General features: G+C 40.9%; 1 protein-coding gene across 2 annotated transcripts in view; it reads right to left on the bottom strand.

Annotated features, from left to right (window-relative positions):
- The window catches only part of LOC121277203 (uncharacterized protein KIAA2026-like), a 79,470-nt gene that overhangs the window by 56,179 nt on the left and 1,608 nt on the right, over positions 1 to 21,683 (bottom strand). The window lies entirely within an intron of this gene.

Genomic DNA, 21,683 nt, shown 5'->3' with positions numbered 1-21,683 from the left:
TATAAACAGAGAAAAATTTAAAACCACTTAATATTTATTGATTACACATCATAGGTATAATGAAGTCTATTAAAACAAATTATTTATTTGCCAACAAAACATCCATTTAACCAGGCAATTCACTTGAACAATTTATTCACTGCTTCTGTTCAAACTCTCATTCATCTTAAATCAGAGCAGGTGACAGTTGATATTACAAGTGTACTACAGAGAAGTTCCATCTGCTTTCCTGCCCACTACTGCCTCCAGCCTGACACAGCCTGAGCTTTGCCTTAGACCACAACTCGCAGGGCACCAGAGACCAAATTGGAGCAAGAGCTTGCCTTGGCTGTGGCATTGGGAAACATTGCTTCAAATTTGATCAAAATTCTTAAGCCACATTAGGCATGAAGCAACAGCAGAGAAAGAAAGGCAATGAAATAGACAGTCGACAGACAACTGCAGGGATTCTGGAATTGGAGGGTCTGGGACATTTAATAACAGTAAATTGTAGAAGCTGCAAATTCAAAATCAGTAAATTGTAGCAAGTGTCCAGAAACATTCACTGCTATTTTGCAGATCAAATTAAACCAAACTTCTGCATAGCCTTGGGTGCAATTTTCCAGTTTTAGTTCCTATACTCACCCACACAACGTAGTACTGGTGGGAAAAATCCTATATTATGGATATCTGTACTCAGAAAAATCACTTAATAGCCTACATGTAACAGAATTCAAGGATATAACTAGGCAACAAATAACCTTGAAGCAACATTAGGGGTGGGGAAAAAGATTTCCAATTCAATTCTACTGATTTAATATAATGCCAAGTGCTAAACAATTTAAATATGAGGTTGAAAAACCCTGCTATAAGTACACTCAGGCTTCATTTTCATATTCTATTCTGCCAATAATTTTGTGAATCCTTTTTGTGCTCACCAAGAGAGATGTTACTACAAAGGACCATATCTAACAACTATTATCAGCATAATAAATTCCCAGGTCAGATATAGCACAGAAGAGCTAACAGAGTTCCTTTTATATTGCCCAGTGATGAGTCTGCCTCAGAAGAGCAACACACTGCACTAGGCTAAATACTGGTGGCCTCTAGGAGCAACGACGTCAGTTAGCACCAAGTTACAAGCAGTTTTATGCTATGGATTTGTGTCAATTAGGAATTGGGTTGAGACTGGCCAAGCTCATTTTACTTTGCATTTTCACGGTGCCAAAAAACGCTGCATGATGCTTTTGCAACTCAAGTAAATAAATAACCCTGCTTTTGAACGGAAGAAACCCCAAAGCATTAGCATTAGAGAAGAGTAATAGGCTTGGGAAGGTAAATTAAAAGTATTCAGTAACCAATGCGCTTTTATGTTACTGAGATAGGCAATTACAGCACTGGGGTTTCACCAGCGATATTGTTCAGCAGACTGCATCTCATAGGCCACAAGAAGGACCTACTCTCTGGCAAGCCTCAAAAGTTCAAGCAACCTTAAGGCTCTTTATGTTTAAGTATCCTGTTGGCTGATCTGAAGGGATAAATCAGAACTACAAGTACTATTGCATGAACAAATTGAGAAATATGCAGATGCAGGCAAAGACAGATTCAAATTTCATATGTGGCCCAAATCTTCATGGTATGTACCAATGTGGTCAAAGATTAAAAAGCTTTGAAACTCCAAACCTAATTAAGGATGCCAAAGCTTTGGAGATAGTAAGGGAAAATCAGCAGGATACCAGGGACTAAAGGCTTCCGTTACATGGAGAGACTAGAGATGCTGCAAGTATTCTCTTATAGCAGGGAAGGTTAAAAAAGACTTTCATTTTCTCTGGTGCCTTTCACAATCTCAGGAAGTCCGAAAGTGTTTTACAGATGAAGTACTTTCTCAAGTGCCACTGGTGTAATATCTTTCAAAAGGAAATTGGGTATATGCTTGATAAGGAAAAACATTCAAAACTATGGGGAAAGGCCAGGAATGTGGGACTAATGGGATATCTCTTTCAAAGTACAACCTGGCACAGGTACAATGGTAAAACAGTCTTCCTTCTATGTATGGGTCTATGACTAGCTAGGTTTTTCCGCCCCAAAGCTCTACCAGCACCATTAAACCCACTTCAGGTTAACTTGCAATGAAATACCCTCTTCAAAATGATAAAACGACACAAAGCACTTCATAGTTCTGGCACAGACTTGACCTGGAATGGGGGAGAAAACTATGGGAGATTGCCTTTTGCTGTGTTGAAGCACTAAGTTTTGAGGATGATCAAGATTGAACAGAGATGTGGTGAACTGTGTATTCAGGTATGAGTACCAGAAATAACGATACAGGCAACTGAATCCTGCCACCAACTATGGGATTGGAGGGGGTAGGAGGGAACGCACACCAGTGGAGGAGGAAATATGGTAGAGAAAGATTAACAGATCCATTTTGGAAAAACGAGGCTGCAGGTAGATACCAGGGCTGGAGGATCTTGCCAGGGTAAGAAACAGCAAGGTCATGGAGGGATTTGAATATGACAAGCATTTTGAATTCAGTGGGAAACAGGGAATGACTGGAGGTCAATAGGACTGGAATAGTAAGTGAACAAAATTGTGAGATTGAAGTTTATGAAAAGAAAAATTTAGACACCAATGAAGGAGACAACTGGAAATAGACATCAATAAAAACCATAGTGTGGGGAGGTAGAAATGGTCAAATGGTCAATGTCAGCTGTGGCTCAACTGATAGCACTCTCATCTGAGTCAAAAGGTTCTAGGTTCAAGTCCCGTTCCAGACTTTGAGCACAAAATTCAAAGCTAACACTCTAGTACAGTACTGAGAGAGCAAGTAGTTGCTTGAAAGAACTGCTTAGATGAGCAGTAAATTAAGATACCCATGACAGATACAGTCATTCGCCCATGGGTATCCAAGCATTAATTGTTTATTAATTCAGCTTCTACGCAAAGGCAGGATTAGTAACCCTTACAAATTAGTACTGCCAATTAATCATCACTGGCAAACAAAAACTGATGGAATTAAAAAGGATTCTTGGAACTACAAAGGTCCTGAGAAGTAAATGATGTTTAATAAATTTGGGGGCCACTAAAGCCCATTTCTTAATTTAAGATATCCTTTGGATGATAAAGCTGAAAATTGTTAATTTTTAGCTAATTAAATTCTCCTACAGTCCTTAACCTCAATCGGCTAGAAGGCTACAGTCGGATCAAGAATGACACCAACAGCACAGGTTCAATCCCTGTACCAACCATGGTAGTTCACAGAGGCTTGCCTTACTCCACGTGATGCGGAGTGGTGCCCAAGCTATATAACCAACGGTCTCTCTGTAATGGAGAGAGATGCCTTTGGTCCTTCCTGGACAATTCATTTATTCTACTGTCCTTCAATGAGCTACCCTTTCCCAGCAAGATGAGCTAATGGCCTGTTCAGTTTGCTCAGTTTTGGAAGTGCAGGATGCTGGATAATACAGGAAAAGCAAATCTCTCACGGTGCATTTCAACTATTTTTTATAGGGCATTAATTTTCAATGAAAGACAACCGTCACCATTGGTTATATTTAACATCAGTTTTCATTAAAATTTCACAAAACGCCTTCCAAGTTATGAAGTAATGATGCGATGGTTGAGACGTTGGGTAAAAGATATCTCCTGCCCCCACCTCGCAGCACGTCAACCACTGTAACACAAAAATAAACTTGACATTTGCCACAGTTCAAATTAAATTTGGTAATCATCCGAAATATTACATAGACAATTAAGATTTAAGGCTTTTGTTTACTGGTGCTAACCGCTGCCATTGTGACCAAACAAATTTAGGTTATCTGTTCTTAATTTAAGAGACACCAAATTGATTTGTATCATCCAAATAGGAACAAATGTGTTACAGAATCAAAGAAGTTTACAGCACAGAATGCCACTATTTGTTCCTTGATGTCTTTCGCTGGCTGTTTGTAAGAGCATTCGTGCTTCATCCAACATCCCCTCTATTTGTCCGTAACGTTACAAGTTTCTTATCCTTGAGTAGCTGTCCAATTCCCTTATAAAACTACGAAATCTGTTGCCACTGCCTTTTGGCATACATTGCAGATTTTGATAACTCAAGTGAAAAAATTCTCATCTCCCCTCTTGATATTTGACCAATGATTTTAAACCCATGAACTCTGGTTATTGATTAGTTATTTAATGATTTGTTGAGTTATTAACCAAAATGAACAATTTTCAGAGATGTTTCCGTGAACATTCACATATTCCTATGCTCCCTAAAAGCTCAGAAATTTAATCTGGACAGTAGTGAGCTATTCAGATCAGTAAGGTTCTAGGTTCAATCCCTCGTTAACATAGAGTAAACTGAATTTACTTTTTACTTCAGTTCCCCTGGATTAGGAGGCAGGGATATAAAAAAAAGAGCAGACTCCTGCTCCCAATTACTATCTAGCAAGCCCATGTTATGCATGTGTACAATGCATAGACAGGAACAAATTCTGCTGTTCTACTTCATAGTCAATTAGCTTGCCAACTCTCACCACCAAGGCTATATGACATTAATAATGACCACTTAGTATGAAGGTGCACACCTTAACAATTCGATGTCTTCAAAAGAAAAGGAAAAACGTTTTTGTATCACGACAGATTTAACTTAGTTTGGCTTTAGATTATTTACCATATTTACTCCAGCCAGATGATTGATCCAGCCACTACAGGTGTACAGAATTTAAATAATATTTGGTTCACTAATGTTCTTCAGGGAAGGAAATCTGTTGTCTTGACCTAGTATAGCCTACAAGTGACTCCAAACCCACTGTTATGATCCCAACTGATGTTACCAACTGGACAAGCCTGATCCCAGGGTGGAATCTGGCTTGATAGATCCTAACTTTGTTTGCTTCTTTAGATACATGAAGAGTAGCTACTGAACAGGATCAAAGGAGTCATGATTAACTTTTAACAAAATAAAACATTTATTCAACAAAAAAGTGAACTATACTACATTACTCCTTCACCCACAACTATACCTTTACAGACATATACAGATTTGTAAGGATCACACAAGTTACAAAAGCTATCTTACACAATGTTCACACACAATGTAAATCAATTGGCGACCTGTGGTCAGACAGACCACACTCTGAAACCGAGTGGCAGATGCCACCCAACACACATGCTATGGATCTCTCCTCAACTCCCCCTGGCGCTTGTCACACAGTGAGCCAACCAGTCTCACTGAACTCTGCCTTTCACACGAGGGTTTCCAATCTCAAAGAACGTGCTTTAGAATCTTCTCCCAAACGCCTTCCACAAGAGCTCAGCTTCAGGGTTTCAAACTCCTTTCGATGTTCCTCTATCCTGGGTCACCACATGCGTTCAAGCATTCCTCCATGCACACTCTCTCTCACTGACTCAGCTGTCAAGAGTACACCCACAGCAAAGAGTTACAGACCTTCAGTTGTCTTTGGTCCTTCTGACTTTTCCCAAGCCTTAATCTCTTAGCTTGAAGCCTCTCTACTCCTTACTTTATTTAACAGGACCTTTCCAAGGTTCCTTCCTTTGACTGGGTGGTGTGCTTGAGATCTTCCCTATTCCACTCATCTGGATTTGGGGATTCACTTCTTTAGCTTAGGATTTGCTATCTGTCCTTTTGCTCCAGTCTCTCTGGCAGTTACCTTCAACTAACTTTGGTTTGGAACTGGCTATCTGAGCCTTCTAGGTTGCTTCTGCTTAGCAGCTGTCTTCAAACTGGACTCAAACCTGCTGGGGGTGTGGGGTGTGCGCGCGCGCGCACACGCACGTGCACACACTCTCTCTCTCTGGACCCATTGCTAGGCAAAAGCAGTTTTTTTCCCCATCTCTTACATTTGCTTAACTCCTGTCATAAAACTCATTAGAAATGCAGACGCCTTTTAAAGTCAAACTAAAACTCAACTTGATCTTTTCTTAACACAAATACAGAAAATACAAATCAAACTTAAACATTAAAGCTAAAACTCATTCCCAATACCTGATGGACTACCTGGCATCGACCTAGGTACCAGAAACGACAACAGCACAACTTACTCAGCCAACTGTACAAAGTTTTCCTTAACATCCGGGGGCTTGTCCCTAAATTGGGAAACCTGTCTCAGACTAATCAAGCAACAGCCTGACATTTTAAAAAATTTATTCTTTCATGGGGCATGGGCGTCACTGGCAAGGCCAGCATTTGTTGCCTATCCCTTCCCCTTGATCTGAGTGGCTTGCAAGGCCATTTGAGAGAGCAGTTAAGAGTCAATCACATTGCTGTGGGCCTGGAATCACACGTAAGCCAGGCCAGGTAAGGATAGCAAATTCCCTTCCCTAAAGGACATTAGTGAAGCAGATGGGTTTTTATGACAAACCAATGATAGTTTCATGATCATCATTACTGAGACTAGCTTTCAATTCTAGATTTTATTAGTCCAGTGACATTATAACTACGCCACCATCTCCCTATGTAGTCATACTCACCAAATCATACCTTACAGCCATTGTCCCAGACACCACCATCACCATTCTTGGGTACATCTTGTCACAGCACAGGACAGACCCACCAGAGGTGTGGCACGGTGCTGTACCATCAGTGGTACATCCTGGGAGCTCTCAAATCGACTCCGGAGCCCAAGAAGTCTCATGGCATCAAGTCAAAATGGGAAGGAAACCTCCAGCTGATTACCACCTGCCACCCCCTTAGCTGAAGTAGTAAAATTACTCTGGGTACATGCATTCAAATCTGGCCTACATGTGACTCCAATAACGTGGTTGACTATTAGCTGCCCCTCTAAAACGGCCAAGCAAGCCACTCAGTTCAAGATCAATTAGTGAGGGACAACAAATGCTGGCCTTGCTAGTAATACCCACGTCCCAAGAAAGAATAAAGAAAAGCACTTCTGAACTTCTGCATGGAAGCACTACTGAAGATGGTAAGGGCACAGAGAAAAATTTGAGTGGGGGAACTTCAATGTCTATCAGCAAGAGTGGCTCAGTAGCACCACTACAGATCGAGCTGGCCAGGTACTGCAGGGCATCATGAAAGGGGAGGGCGATAAGGCAGGGGTTGGTACCAATGACATAGTTAGAAATAGGGATGAGGTCTTGCATCAAGAATTCAGGGAGTTAGGCAGTAGACTGAAAAGCAAGACCTCTTGGGTTGTAATCTCTGGATTACGCCCAGTACCACATGCTAGCGAGCACAGAAATAGGAGAATAGCACAGGTGAATACATGGCATGAGAGTTGGTGCAGGAGGAAGGGTTTTAGATTCCTGGATCACTGGGACAGTTTCTGGGGAAGGTGGAACCTGTACAAGCGGGATGGTTTACATCTGAACTAAAGCAGGGCTAACATCCTTGCGAGTGGGTTTGCTAGTGCTGTTGGGAGGAATTTAAACTAATTCAGCAGGGGGAGAGGTCACAGAACATTAGCAGAATAGGGACTAGGGACACATCATAATATGGTAAAACAATCAAGTCAGAGGGAGTACAGCTGCATTAAGTTTCAAGGGAGTAAGGTAAGGCTGGATGGCCTCTACTTTAATGCCAGGAGTATTACAGGTAAAACGGATCAGTTCAGGGTGAGAATTGAAGGTGGAATTGTGATATAGTAGCCATCACAGAGATGTGGTTGAGGGAGGGACAGGATTGGCAGCTCACCATTCCAGGATATAGAATCTTCAGGAGAGACAGGGAAGGGGGTAAAAGAGGAGGAGGCATTGCATTATTAGTTAAGGAGTCAGTTACTGCAGTAAGGACAGATGATATCTTGGAGGGGGCATCGAATGAAGCTTTGGGGGTAGAGCTTAGGAATAAAAAAGGGGCAACCACATTGTTAGGTGTTTATTATAGACCCCCAGATAGTCAGTGGGAAATTGAGGAGCAAATATGTGCACAATTTGCAGAGGTGTGTAAAAACAATAATAGGGTAATTATATTCGGTGATTTCAACTTTCCCAACGTTAATTGGGACAGACAGTGTTAATGGCTTGGATGGAGTGGATTTCTTGAAATGTATACAGGAGAAATTTTTAGGTGAATATGTAAAGGGTCCAACAAGGGATGGCGCAGTGCTGGACATAATTCTGGGGAAAGAAGCCAGAGAGGTGGCTGAGGTGGTGGTGGGGGAGCATTTTAGTGATAGCGACCACAACATGGCACAATTTAAGCTGGTTATGGGCAAAGAAATAGACAAGTTGCAAAAACATGTTTTGGATTGGGGAGAGCAGATTTTAGTAAAATAAGGCAAGATCTGGCCAAGGTAGACTGGGAACAGATACTTGTGGGGAAATCTAAAGAAGAGTGCGGGGGGGGGTTGGGGAGTTCAAAAAGAAAATGGGGAAGGTGCAGGCTCAACATTTTCCCTCTAGGGTGATAGGAAGCAAATTGATATAGGAAGTGACAAAGCATTGGAGGTGTTGGCAGGCTTAAAAGTGGACAAATCTCCAGGTCCAGATGATTTGTGTCCCAGACTGCTTCGGGAGGCAAGGGAGGAGATCGCAAGGGCTCTGACCCAAATTTTTAATTCCTCTCTGGCTACGGGGGAGGTGCCAGAGGACTGGAGAGCAGCTAATGTGGTCCCGCTATTTAAGAAGGGTTCTAGAGATAAGCCAGGGAACTACAAGCCAGTCAGTCTCACATCAGTGGTAGGGAAACTATTGGGAGAAAATTCTGAAGGAGAGAATCTATCTCCACTTGGAGAGGCAAGGTTTGATCGGGGTAGTCAGCATGGCTTTGTCAGAAGGTCATGCCTAACAAATTTGATTGAATTTTTTGAGGAGGTGTGTAGATGAGGTTAGTGTAGTTGATGTAGTTTATGTCGATTTCAGCAAAGCCTTTGACAAGGTCCCACATGGGAGATGTATAAAGAAGGCAAATGCACATGGGATACAGGGTAATTTGATAAGGTGGATTCAAAATTGGCTTAGTTGTAGGAAACGGAGGGTGATGACAGAAGGATGCTTGAGTGACTGGAAGCCAGTGTCCAGTGGCTTACCACAGGGATCTGTGCTCGGTCCCCTATTATTCGTCATTTATGTAAATGACACAGATGACTATGTGTGGGGTGGGATTAGTAAGTTTGCGGATGACACAAAGGTTGGCCAGGTGGTTAACAGCGAGGTCAAACGTCTTAGGCTACAGGAAGATATAGACGGGATGATCAAATGGGCAGATAAGTGGCAGATGGAATTTAAACCTGAAAAGTGTGAGGTGATACATTTTGGAAGGAATAATTTGACAAGGAAGTATTCAATGAACGGCATGACACTAGGAAGTTCTAAGGAACAAAGGGACCTTGGTGTGTGTGTCCATAGTTCTCTGAAGGCATAGGGGCATGTTAGTGGGGTGGTGAAAAAAGCACATGGTACACTTGAGGCATTGATAACAAAAGTAGGGAGATCATGTTGGAGTTGGTTAGAACCTTGGTGAGGCCACAGATGGAGTACTGTGTGCAGTTCTGGTCGCCACATTATAGGAAGCATGTGATTGCACTGGAGGGGGTGCAGAGGAGATTCACCAGGATGTTGCCTGGGATGAAACATTTAAGTTATGAAGAGAGGTTGGATAGACTTGGGTTGTTTTCGTTGGAGCAGAGAAGACTGAGGGGCGACCTGATCGAGGTGTACAAGATTATGAGGGGCATGGACAGGGTGGATAGGGAGCAGCTGTTCCCCTTAGTTGAAGGGTCAGTCATGAGGGGACATAAGTTCAAGGTGAGGGGCAGGAGGTTTAGGGGGGATGTGAGGAGAAACTTTTTTACCCAGAGGGTGGTGACGACCTGGAATGCGCCACCTGGGAGAGTGGTGGAGGCAGGTTTACTCACATCCTTTAAAATGTACCTGGATGAGCACTTGGCAAGTCATAACATTCAAGGCTATGGGCCAGGTGCTGGTAAATGGGATTAGGCAGGTAGGTCAGGTGTTTCTCACGTGTCTGTGCAGACTCGATGGGCCGAAGGGCCTCTTCTGCACTGAGAGATTCTGTGACATATCTACCAGACTGGGCTTTTGGTTGGTGGTAAGGGAACCAAGGGAGTAAAACCTACTGGACATTGTCCTCATCAATGTACCTGTCACAGGTACCATACTGGTAGGAGTGACCACCACAAGGTCCTTGTGAAGACAAAATCCTGCCTTCACACTGAGGGTACCCTCTGTTACATCTTTCTATTTAACATAAATGTACCAATCATATGACAAGGATGGGCAAAACAATAATGTGGGTTCTTTATTTGAAGACTATATACAAATAATGTTAATCAGGAGGCTAAGTATACATGTCTGTCTTCTACCATTTGCTGCTGCAGACTGAATACAAATCATGGACTAATACATCACATCCTGTTGAGATGGTAGTGATTGACAACCGTTTAAGATATACTCCCTTAGAGGTACATGCATATCATGTCACAAAACCCTCTATCAAATTGTGAGACACGAAACACCACGCTAAATGGGATGAATTCAGAACAGATCTCGCAACTCAAAACACATCACCCACAAGGCACTGTGGGCCATCAACAGCAGAATCATAGTCAACCACAATCTGTAACCTCACTGCCCAATATATTCCTCACACTACCATTACCATCAAGCCAAGGAATCAACCCCGGTTCACTGAGTGGAGGGCATGCCAGGAGCAGCACCAGACATATCTGAAATGGGGTGCCAACCTGGTGAAGCTACAACACAGAACTACTTGCATGCCAAACAGCAGAAGTAGCATGCAATAGACAGAGCTAAGCAATCCCACAACCAATGGATCAGATCAAAGCTCTGCAGTCCTGCCACATCCAGTTATCAATGGTAGTGGACAATTAAGCAACTAACAGGAGGAGGTTGCTCCACAAACACCCCGATCCTCAATAAGGGAGGAGCCCAGAACATCAGTGCAAAAGATAAGGCTGAAGCACTTGTAACCATCGTTAGCCAGAAGTACTGAATGGATGATCAATCTTGGCTTCCTCCCGAGTCCAATTTTCAGTCAATTCGATTCACTCCATGTGATATCAAGGAACAGCTAAAGGTACTAGATACTGCAAAGGATATGGGCCCTGACAACATTCCAGCAACAGTACTGAAGATTTGTGCTCCAGAACGAGCTACATCCCTAGCCAAGCCATTCCAGGAAAGCTACAACAATGTTATCTATCCGACAATGTGGAAAATTAACCAAGTATGCCCTGTCCACAAAAAGCAGAACAAATCCAATCCAGCCAATTACCACCCCATCAGCCTACTCTCTAAGCGATGGAAGGTGTCATTAACGGTGCCAGCAAGTGACTCTTACACAACAATAATTCATTCTGATGTTCAGTTTGGCTTTGCCAGGGCCACTGGGCTCCTGATTTCATTACAGCCTTGGCCCAAACATGGACAAAAGAGCTGGACTGCAGGGGTGAGGTGCGAGTGACTGCCCTTGACATCAAGGCAGAATTTGACCAAGTATGGTACCAACGAACCCTGGCAAAATTGAAGTCAATGGAAATCAGGGGTACAGTCTCAGGATAAAGGGGCTGATCATTTAGAATTGAGCTGAAGAGAAATTTCTTCACTCAAAGGGTTGTGAATCTTTGGAATTGTCTACCCCAGAGGGTTCTGCATGTACCATCACTGAGCATTGTCAAGGCTGAAGCTAACAGATTTTTGGTGTCTCAGGTATTCAAGTAGCTTAATAGCAATCAGATAAGTTTTTAGCCAACTATTACCAGAGATCAGAGAAATCTTCAGGTGTAATATTTCTTAATTATGAACGATCAGTAATTTTGAGTAATCTATGCACGTTTAGGATTATACAATCATAGAATTTTGAGTAATCAATGCAAGTTTAGGATTATACAATCATAGAATTGGCCTGTTTCGTGTTTCATTTAATTTGGAGGTTCAGGCAGATGTTAAAAAACTCATGGTACTTCCTGAAAAAGCCAATATTCTTCTTCAACCACTGCCAGTGCCAAAAAAACAGTTCAAATAAATATTTTTTCCAGGAATAAACCTGATGATTTGGGTATAATTTTGTCTTGCTATAGGACAGAATTGAACCTGAAGTGCAATGATGGTACTCTCTTTGGTCAATTGTTCTGAAGCGGTGTTGACATTTTGATGGGCATGAACCTTACGCTCTATCCTGGTGGCCATGAAATTTCAATGCCTCACTTTCAGTGAAGAAAATCTCCATCCTCTGGCAAATGGAGCCCCAGACTATAAAATGTTCAGCAAATACAGTTTGCATGGCTTTTTTATTCAAACTCATTTTAAAAAGTATTGCAATGGAGATCTTTATTGTACAGAGTTCTAATCATCTCTCCTTTTGCTTCCCCCTTTCAAGGGAAGCCAACCAGTTTAAGTATAGAACAAGTTTCTGAATACTAAACACCTAGTAAAATTTCAATCAATATTTTCTTTTTGATACAAGTAATTTGCAGTAATCAATGATGCAGAAAGTTCCCAGGTGTTTCAGTTAAATAAAGCGGCAACGCATAAAAAATGGACAAGGAGCAGCAATAACTTTTAAGGAAGGAGCGATGTTGCAAGGCAGAAAGAATTTGAGAGAGAATAAGACCATGATGGCTCAAAGCTTGCCATGAATTGCAATATAATGCAGAGTAGGTCATGGTGTGAAAAGCAAAGAATGCAAGATGGAACCTATATCTGGGGGAAGCAGCAGAGGGAGCATGGAATGAGACCACATTTAGAATTGTAGATGAGGGTTTTTGGAATCAGCATACTAAGCAACAGGCTTACAATCAAGCCAACAAGTACAGGGTGGGGTAGTTTGAACAACTTAGAGGTTATACAGGGCAGTGCTTAAAAGGCTATCGTGAGAAGAACATTGGAGAAATTGAGAGCTTGGTTTGGCTTGGTGAGAGCGGTCCAAGTAGCACAGGCAGTTAAATGAATGATTTCCTTCGTTAGAAATTTCTTAAGCTCTTGACAGACATTAGCAGTGAGGATAGAGGAAGGAAGGAATTGTGTTTAAAAATGCACCTAAGGAAAAAAGATCACCTCACTCTCTAAAGAGTAGTTGGCAGTTTTAGCAGTGGAGAGTGTAGAACTTCATGCAGTGCAGCCAGAGCTGATAAATGGTGATTAAACTGAGGGAATAGCAGAATTATAATAGTAAATGGAGGGTCAACGTCTAAGCAGTTAGAAATTTCAAGTGCGATTCTAAACTGCTTAGAACAAAGACTTTTTACCAGGGTTAGATACAGTAAGAAATGTTGTTGGAAGGGTACAGATGGGGTGTGAGGGATACAAGAAATTCATTAGAAATGACCCAATAAGTAATTAAGATCATGAAGGTAGAGATGCCAGAAGAAATGGTAAGGTCAATAGGGTGGTATGAAAACGGTTGAGAGCATTTATATGAAGCAGCTTTTGGGGACATAGTAGGAGGATGGTGACTTCAGTAGGGAACAAGGGGTGCTAAATGAAACTAGAGGATAAGTAGCCAAACAGTGCAAAGGCTGAGAGAGGATATCTCGAAGAAATTCAATTGGCTTGGAAAGGCGGAATGATCAGCGGAATGATCGGCAGAATGATCAGCAGACAGAAACAGTTTTTAAGAAAAAACGTAACAAGGCAACATGTTCATAAAAATCAATCCTAGGGAAGTCAGGGAGAAGACCAATATGTGATTTGGTGATAAAGAGTCACAGCCAGTCAAGGAGGTTCATAAAGGGAAAAAAGTGTTGTTACTTATAAATCAAGTTTTGGTCAGGATATGAATACAATCACCTACAAGGTTTTTCAGACCCTTTTTTGAAAAAAAGACATTCTGGAGGAAAACAGGACAAAGGCAGTGATGAGCGTTAAGTGGGACAGGAAGGAGGTTAGCGACATCGGTGCCCACCAAGCACAGCGGCTGGAAAGGTTAGTAAAAGAGCGGGGTTTCTGCTCATAAGGTATCAACAATGAATACCTCATGGGATCATTCAGAGAATGCAGAAACATCCTTGGGCACAATGAAGGGGAATTCAAGCCACGGACAACAGGAGAGTCAGAAGAGTTTGAGTAATGGTGGGTTGGAGTAGGGATTGGGAGGGAGTGACCAAAAGAGGAGAGATGAAAGGTGGTACAGGCAGATGACAGAAAGAAGACAAGGAAAGTATGTGCATGCAGGGAAGAAAAATTAACAGTCCAAAATTGAAGTCTTAGTTTAGATCCTGTGGATGGATAAAATCAACTGCAGACAGCATGGAACCAGCTTGGAAAAGCCAGGTTCAGAGACAAGGGATTATGCAGAGGGGATTAATCCAGGTGCTGTCAAGGACAGATCGTTAGCCAAGATACTTGTCGAGGTTGGCCTAAGGAATTGTACAGCCAAGGAGCAGAGGATCAACCACAAGACAGAGGAAGTTTATCCTGTTGTCCACTGTGGATCACTATTACAACGGATCTAGCAGACCAGAGTAATGACATGTAGTGAAAGTGAATTCTAAAGACCAAGGGACCAGGAAAGGGTGAAAATGGCAGGTCCGTAGGATTGCTGGAAATGTAAAAGCTGTAGGCTGAAGAATAGCACAACAGATTAGTAGCAGCAGGAACATGAGAAGTCAGTCCAACCCAGCTTAGCAAAGAGTGATGGAGGAGCTCTGAAAAATAAGTACAGTGCAACAGATCAGAGTTAACATCTGCAAGAAGCAAGTGAATAGTAGCAAAGCAGAGATTTTTTTCAGCAGCATGAAGGGTATGAGAGAAACCATTAGGAATAGATAAGAGCTGGCTAAGCTAGAATGAAAAGTCCCAGTGGAGGAATAGAAATTGAGCCTGTCAATCAGGCAAGGTAATAGAATATAGGCAGTCTAGCAATGTGTCAAGTATAAGTGGGGGTCACAGTTAAGCCTGGACACCAGTGGAAAAATAAGATTCTGTCTAAGACTTTGGCCCAGGACCCAGCCGGCTGTACAAAGGGAACAGATTATCCTAAATTTCAGAGCAGTCATATTAGCCATGACTTGCAATGTAGTTAAGCAGAGCATCTAGTCCTAATAGATAATGATTCTAGGAAATCAAAAGTGAACAAAGTCCTAGGCTTCAAAAGAACACTGGTTAAAAAATAGAGAATAAGGTTAGAAGATGGAAATGTGCTCTGTTCAGGTAGCTTCCATCTGTAAACAAAGTTAAAATATAGCCATTATTAGGAGCAGGGGGTCTGGGCAGTGAAGAAGGAGAAAATAAAAGAGGAAAGGATGGCAAAAGATGAAGCTGCAAAGAAAAGGGACTTATTTGAGAGCTACCACTTAAGGCTCATTCTGTTGCTAAAGCAATTATGAGAACCCGTCAGTAATGTGATACATATTTTCTTCAAGGAAGATACTTATGGAATAAAAGGAAGAATCAAGTGCCTCTTGAGTGACAGGATTAATGATTCAGTATAAAGTTATTCACAAAATTATACTGGTAAACAGAAACTGTTCTCCCTTGATTGATTGTCACTAGGTTGTCAATTGACTAGATTGATTTTACTAGGATCTGGCCCAAATGAGAGCTCGGGCTGATCATAGGAAAAATACATTTCTATAAAATATATATATAAAAAATACACATACAATATACAAAAAAAGTTCAGTGTGAGGAGTTTGATAAACCAGGACCAGTCATCAGTGGGCAAGGATCTACAGCACAATACTGCCCAAACTTCCAGTCAATGAGGATGGATAAATGAGAAAGATCCTTTGTCAACATTGGGGAAAAGCATATCGCTAGCGTTGACCCCACAAGCAATTCCAATCTGGACTTCAGTTCACTATTTAAGAAGAATCCAGTGAAAAGATAATTTTAATATCCTCTGCATTGACAATAGGCAAGAACAGAATCAAGCTATTTTGCCTAGCTGTCTGTCTTCTCTCTTCCTCTCACTTGCTCTGTTCTCTCCACCCAAAATATCAATTGGCCCACTAAAGCATAATGATTAAGATGAAGTACATTTTCCGTAAAACTATATTGTGTATGAATTATGTAAGGAAGATGTTTAAATTGAAAAAGGGATTGCAAGTGTAAGAAATAAAACCAGTAAAGTACCAATTACTGCACTAATATGATTTTTCTACACTATCCATCCTTACAGCCCCTGCATACAATCTTCCAAAACACCGGGGCTCTTAATCATTTACAATGGACTATAATCCATGTAAATAGGATCTAGGAAACATGCAGCCAGAATGTAACAAACCTGACAAAACATTAGATCAGAAAAATAATCTGTACTTTCCAGTTGTGCACTGACTGACAAACAGAACAAATTTCATTTTTATCCACTACCTGCAATTGAAGTTTAAAGCTAATGTTGAAATTAGATTCTTGTATTAAATCTGCCACAGATGTTGTGTAACAGGTCTTGGGTTACACATACAGACTTTCTTCTGTTAAAAACACAAAATATTTGATGATTGAGTAATTAAACAATTGTTTAATTGAAGGAAACACATTGTTTAGCCAACTTGCTTGAGTTTTTTTGATGTAGTAACTAGAGAGGGTTGATAAGGGTAACGTGGCTGACGTGATGTACATGGACTTCCAAAAGCCATTTGATGAAGTGCCGGAAAGTGCAGTACGGTTACCAAGTTGGATGAGTGACAAAACAGAGTTGCTGGTGAACATTGTTTTTGGACTGGAGGAAGATATATATTGAGATTCCACATGGGTCAGTATTAGGACTATCTAAATACATATTAATGACCTCGACTTGGGTGCGCAGTTCACAATTTCAAAATTGTGAACTGTGAGGAAGTTAGTGAGAGGACAACAGGCTGGTGGAATGGGCAGGCACATGGAAGATGAAATTTAATGCAGAGATGTGCAAAGTAATACATCTTGATAGGAAGAATGAGGAAAAGTAATACAAAATAAAGGGAACAATTCTAAAAAGGTGCAGAAACAGAGAGACCTGCAGGTACATGTGCACAAATGACTGAAGGTGGCAAGACAGGTTGAGAAAGTGGTTAAATAGGCATACAGCATCCTGGTCTTAATAGAGGCATAGAGTACAAAGACAAGGGAAGTTATGGTGAACCTTTACAAAACACTGATTCAGCCTCAAGAGGAGTAGCGTGTCCAATTTTGGGCATTACACTTTAGGAAGGATGCAAAGACATTACAGAGGGGGCAGAAAAGATTTGAGAATGGTTCTAGCGGTGATGGACTTTGATTAGTAAAAACAAAAATAGCTGGAAAAACTCAGCAGGTCTGACAGCATCTGTGGAGAGGAATACAGTTAACATTTCGAGTCTGAATGTCTCTTCATCAGAACTCTGGACATTGGTTAATTGGATAAATTGGAGAAGCTGGGCTGTTGTCCTTAAAGACAAAATTTTGAGAAGATTTGACAGAGGTGTTCATGAGGGATCTGAGTAGATAAGGAGAAACTGCTCCAATTAGCAAAAAAGGGTGGAGAACTTGGAGACACAGATTTAAGATGACTGACAAAATACCAAAGATGACACGAGGAAACACTTCACGCATGTGGTTCGGATCTGGAATGCAGTGCCTGAGAGTATAAAGGAGGCACAGTCAATTGTGACTTTCAAAATCAAATTGGATAAGCACCTGAACAGAAACAAAAAATGGAGGGCTACAGGGGAAGGGCAGAGGAGTCAGACCAGCCTAGCTGTTCTTGCAGCGAGCTGACACAGAGGAGGCCCTATGGCCTCCTTTGGTGCTACAATAATTCTATAATTAAGCTGCAATTTTTTTGAAAAGTGCAGAAGTTCAGATATTATAAACCGTAAAATGTTGAATTCTTCATAGATAAGACCTGAAGTTGCTTCTTCAAATCCCTTCCTTTTTAAAAAAAATGTTATATAGTCAATAAAACCACAACACTAACAATTGTTAACAGTTCTGAAATGACAAAGACTGGAAAACTTGCATGATATCAGTACAGTAGAAATAGCCTGAACACAGCAAAAGAACTAGGTTTCAACTGAAAGGTAAAAATCTAAAAGGAGGCTGCAAAATATCAAAAACATCTGCAGTATTGCAAGGAGAGAAGTGAAATCATGACCTATAAAAGTTCAGACAGTGTGTAAATGTCTTACATAAATGTCATTTATTGTGTGTTATAGTTTTGTGCGCATTTTAGTTTCTGAGTTTTTCACTGACACAATCATTGTGGTCAAGAAATATCACTCCTCAGCATTACACATCAGAAAGATGCCACACGTGTTTGTAACCAGTCTCTTAAAGGATCTTTGCTTTGTGCCGAGTCATATCTTAGTCTGGCAGTAATAGGGACACAAGTACCTGAATTCCAAAATTGGGAGGCATATAGATGGTAATCAAATCAGCCAGGGTTACTGCTCCTGGTCATAATAGCTACCTTTAGTGGAATGGATGTGTGAGAATCAGATGAGAACGGGGCGTTGGTATCGTTTAGATACACTTTCTCCCAAATCTTGAGCATCCCTCAAATATTCACCACTTACAGAGGCATACCCATGAAGGATAAAGTAAGAGAAGGTTCCTGAACTTGTATTCATGCCCAGGATTGAGAGATGGAACAATAACTGTAGTAAATTAGTAAATGAGAGTTAGACTTTTTGTGACCAAATTTTTTTCATTAAAAAAGTGCACACCTATATGAATATTGCCCCTTCCCACCAATCTCCAATTTCTTCCTTGCTATGTGGGCGGTGCTAACTTGAGGTATGGCTCCTTAGGCACCATATTCAAGTGGCCATTCTTCAATGCTAAGCCTAGATAGCAAGTTATTTTGCCACAGAAAGCATCCCAGTCAGTACCAATAGCATCCTGATGAAGAGTCATGTGGACTTTAACTGTTTCTCTTTCCACATATGCTGTCAGACCTGCTGTGTTTTTCCAGGATTTTCTATTTTTATTTCATATTTCCAGCATCCACTGTATTATATTTTTATTATTACAATGGAGTCTTACCCTGGTTAGTACTTTTCTGAGGCCAAATGTAGGATGTTAATTACTGCCCCAACTAAGTTCAGCAACTCAACACAGGCTGGGATTGCATTCAAATTGATGAGATAAAGAAGCCAGATAGGTTGAGGAAGCCAAACAAAGATAAGGGAATCAGACATCAATTAACTTAAATAAAGGCTCATTAGCAGAAATCAGTCACAAAACAGTTGGTAACAGAAATGAAGTTATTTAAGTTTGCACATTACACCAAATCTAAGGGAGGAAGGATTCAAACAATAAAGAGGCAATCCAATGGAATGGCAAAACTAATGAGGAGAAATACACTGAGGGAATATAAACTAAATGGCCACAGGATAGACTACAGGGCCCAACATTGGAGTGCGATCTCAGTCGATTAGTAGTTAGCTCATTAAAACTAGTATCACAGTGTTTGTCAATAATAAGCAAGTTAACAAATCCCTGCATCTGAGCATGGGTACAAGGCAATTATGTCCATACCTAGAACACTTCACAAATCTTGTCAGCATGCTATTTGAGGATGTCTCATTGGTTGCTACCAACTTTAGAATCAAGGGACACAGGTTGAACTTTGAAAAGGAGATGAGCACATTTTATACAAAATACTTCATATTCAGAAGATGGAAAAAGTGTGGAATGGACAGTTCAGGGGTGTAGGTACTGGAAAGACATTTGAGAGAGTATACAGTTGAGAGATGTTAATTTAGGGGATCAAAGTCTTTTTTAAGTTGCATGCTTTATTACTCCCCTTTATGTTCTGTGACATAGCACATAATTCAGTACCGATGGTACACACACATAAATGTATTTTATATATATATATATATATATCAATTACTCCAAAATTTATTTGGAGAGCCACAATGAATTCTAGGTTAGGGCTTTAACTCTAACCAGTCAACATAGAGCAAAGTTAGGACCAAGAGTAAATAGATAAATAAAATGAGTTTCTACTAATGTTGAGCCCTAAATAAAAATAAAATTGGTATAAGCTAAACAAAATGAAATAAATCTCAGAAGGTTCAATTGAAAAACAACAATGCAATGCCAGTAAGAAATGGACTTGACAAGTGTGAATAAAGTCTATCAAATGAAACTAGTTCTCTAGCCAGATGCCAAGGTGAGAATGGCCTCAAAAGTCAGCAACCATCACTTTTGCCAACATTTTGAAAGTTCCCTAAGGGAGAGAGAAAGATGACAAATCAAAAGGCCCTCAGGTGCTCTGGAACACTAAACAGCACAGGTAGGACAAGGCTAACAAACTGAAAACATATTTAAGTAGATCTTGGTTTAACAGAATGCCTGTTCTATGCTGAAACACTAATTCAATCTTGATTTTTTAAGTTAGACATTTTCTTTGCAAAGTCAAGCAACAGGATCTCAGCCAAACTCTCTCAAAAAATGCAGTTTGGATCAAGAGACCTCCACAAATATTTTGTGCAACACCACCACCTGCATGTTCCCCTCCAAGTCACACACCACTCCAACTCAGAATGATAAACACTTCAACTTCTGTAACAACTGCCTAAAATTTACTACGATAAGTGGGTGAAGTTGTCTCCTTCGAACGAAAATCTTTAGCTTACTTCAAGAGCAGACATTTTTTGATTCAACAAGAAATATTTTCAATTCTACCAACAGCTGAGGTTGCACTCTTGAACTCAACTGTAGCACAGGAATAGTGCAGAATATACAAATTAATGGTCGCTAAAATGCTAGGTGACAGAACATTTACAAGGACAAAGCAATACTACACTTAAGTATGCAAACCTCATTTAATTCTTCAGTCTTTAACTTATGCAGAATTTGCTTAACCAGGCATGCACCTTTATTCAGAAACAGTTAAATGCTTATGGAACCTTTGGAGAAGGCTGATGCTGCGGATTGGTGAGATACATTACGAAATTTACACAAATCAAAAGACGCATCAACTTGGTACAGCTGGTAACACTCACATTGAAACAGAGGGCCATGGGTTCAATATGCACTCCAAGGCATCAGTATACAAACAGACAAAGTTTTTCCCCCGTACTGAGGGAAAGGTGCATGCAGACTTTATCTGCTTGCTCAGGTGAATTGAAAATACCCCATGACACTTAGAAAAAGCAGGCAGTTCTACTGGTGCCCTGAGCAACATTCCTCCCCTCAAACAACCTCACCACATCATATTAATTGGACATTCTGCTGAGAGCAAACAAGCTGCTGTGTCTCTATACAAAAAGCATAGTTGGTCATTTCAGGCAACAAAGTGCAACCCCCCCCCCCCCCCCCCCCCGCAACCCCTGGCATTCCCACCACACAAACGGTACTGCTTCAAGGAGCAGCTCTGCTTCCAAGACTTTAGGATCAACCTGGTTTACTTCGGAGGATGGATTTCAGATAAGTAGTACCAAAACAGTTTGCAGGCGCAAGTATTTCGAGACTGCAGCTGCAGTCGATTTTCCTAGCACAGACCAACAATTCCAATATATAGATTTGTTTTCTTTCTGCTTTGTCAGTTTACATTTGGTCACTCCAATTATGAAAAGAAAGCAAAGGGTCACTAATTCAGGATATAACAGGCATCAAAGAGAGTCAACACTTCATATGTGTGGATCAGTGAACATGTCCAGCGATTGGATATTTCTCAATAATTCTGCAATAATTACCTCCAAATGATTAAATCAGTGTGGAATATGATCCCATCGGATCCCATATAATACATCAGACCAGCAGACATTTAATAGCTCTCTCAGTGTCCTACTCAGTGGTCTTTCTGGACCTTTTGGCTGTGTAAATTCCCATAGGGAAAAATGGGC

Source organism: Carcharodon carcharias, chromosome 4 (genome assembly GCF_017639515.1).
Source record: "Carcharodon carcharias isolate sCarCar2 chromosome 4, sCarCar2.pri, whole genome shotgun sequence".
Taxonomy (NCBI): domain Eukaryota; kingdom Metazoa; phylum Chordata; class Chondrichthyes; order Lamniformes; family Lamnidae; genus Carcharodon; species Carcharodon carcharias.
Note: the sequence above shows the minus strand (reverse complement) of the source record. Positions and strands in the feature narration are given on the sequence as shown.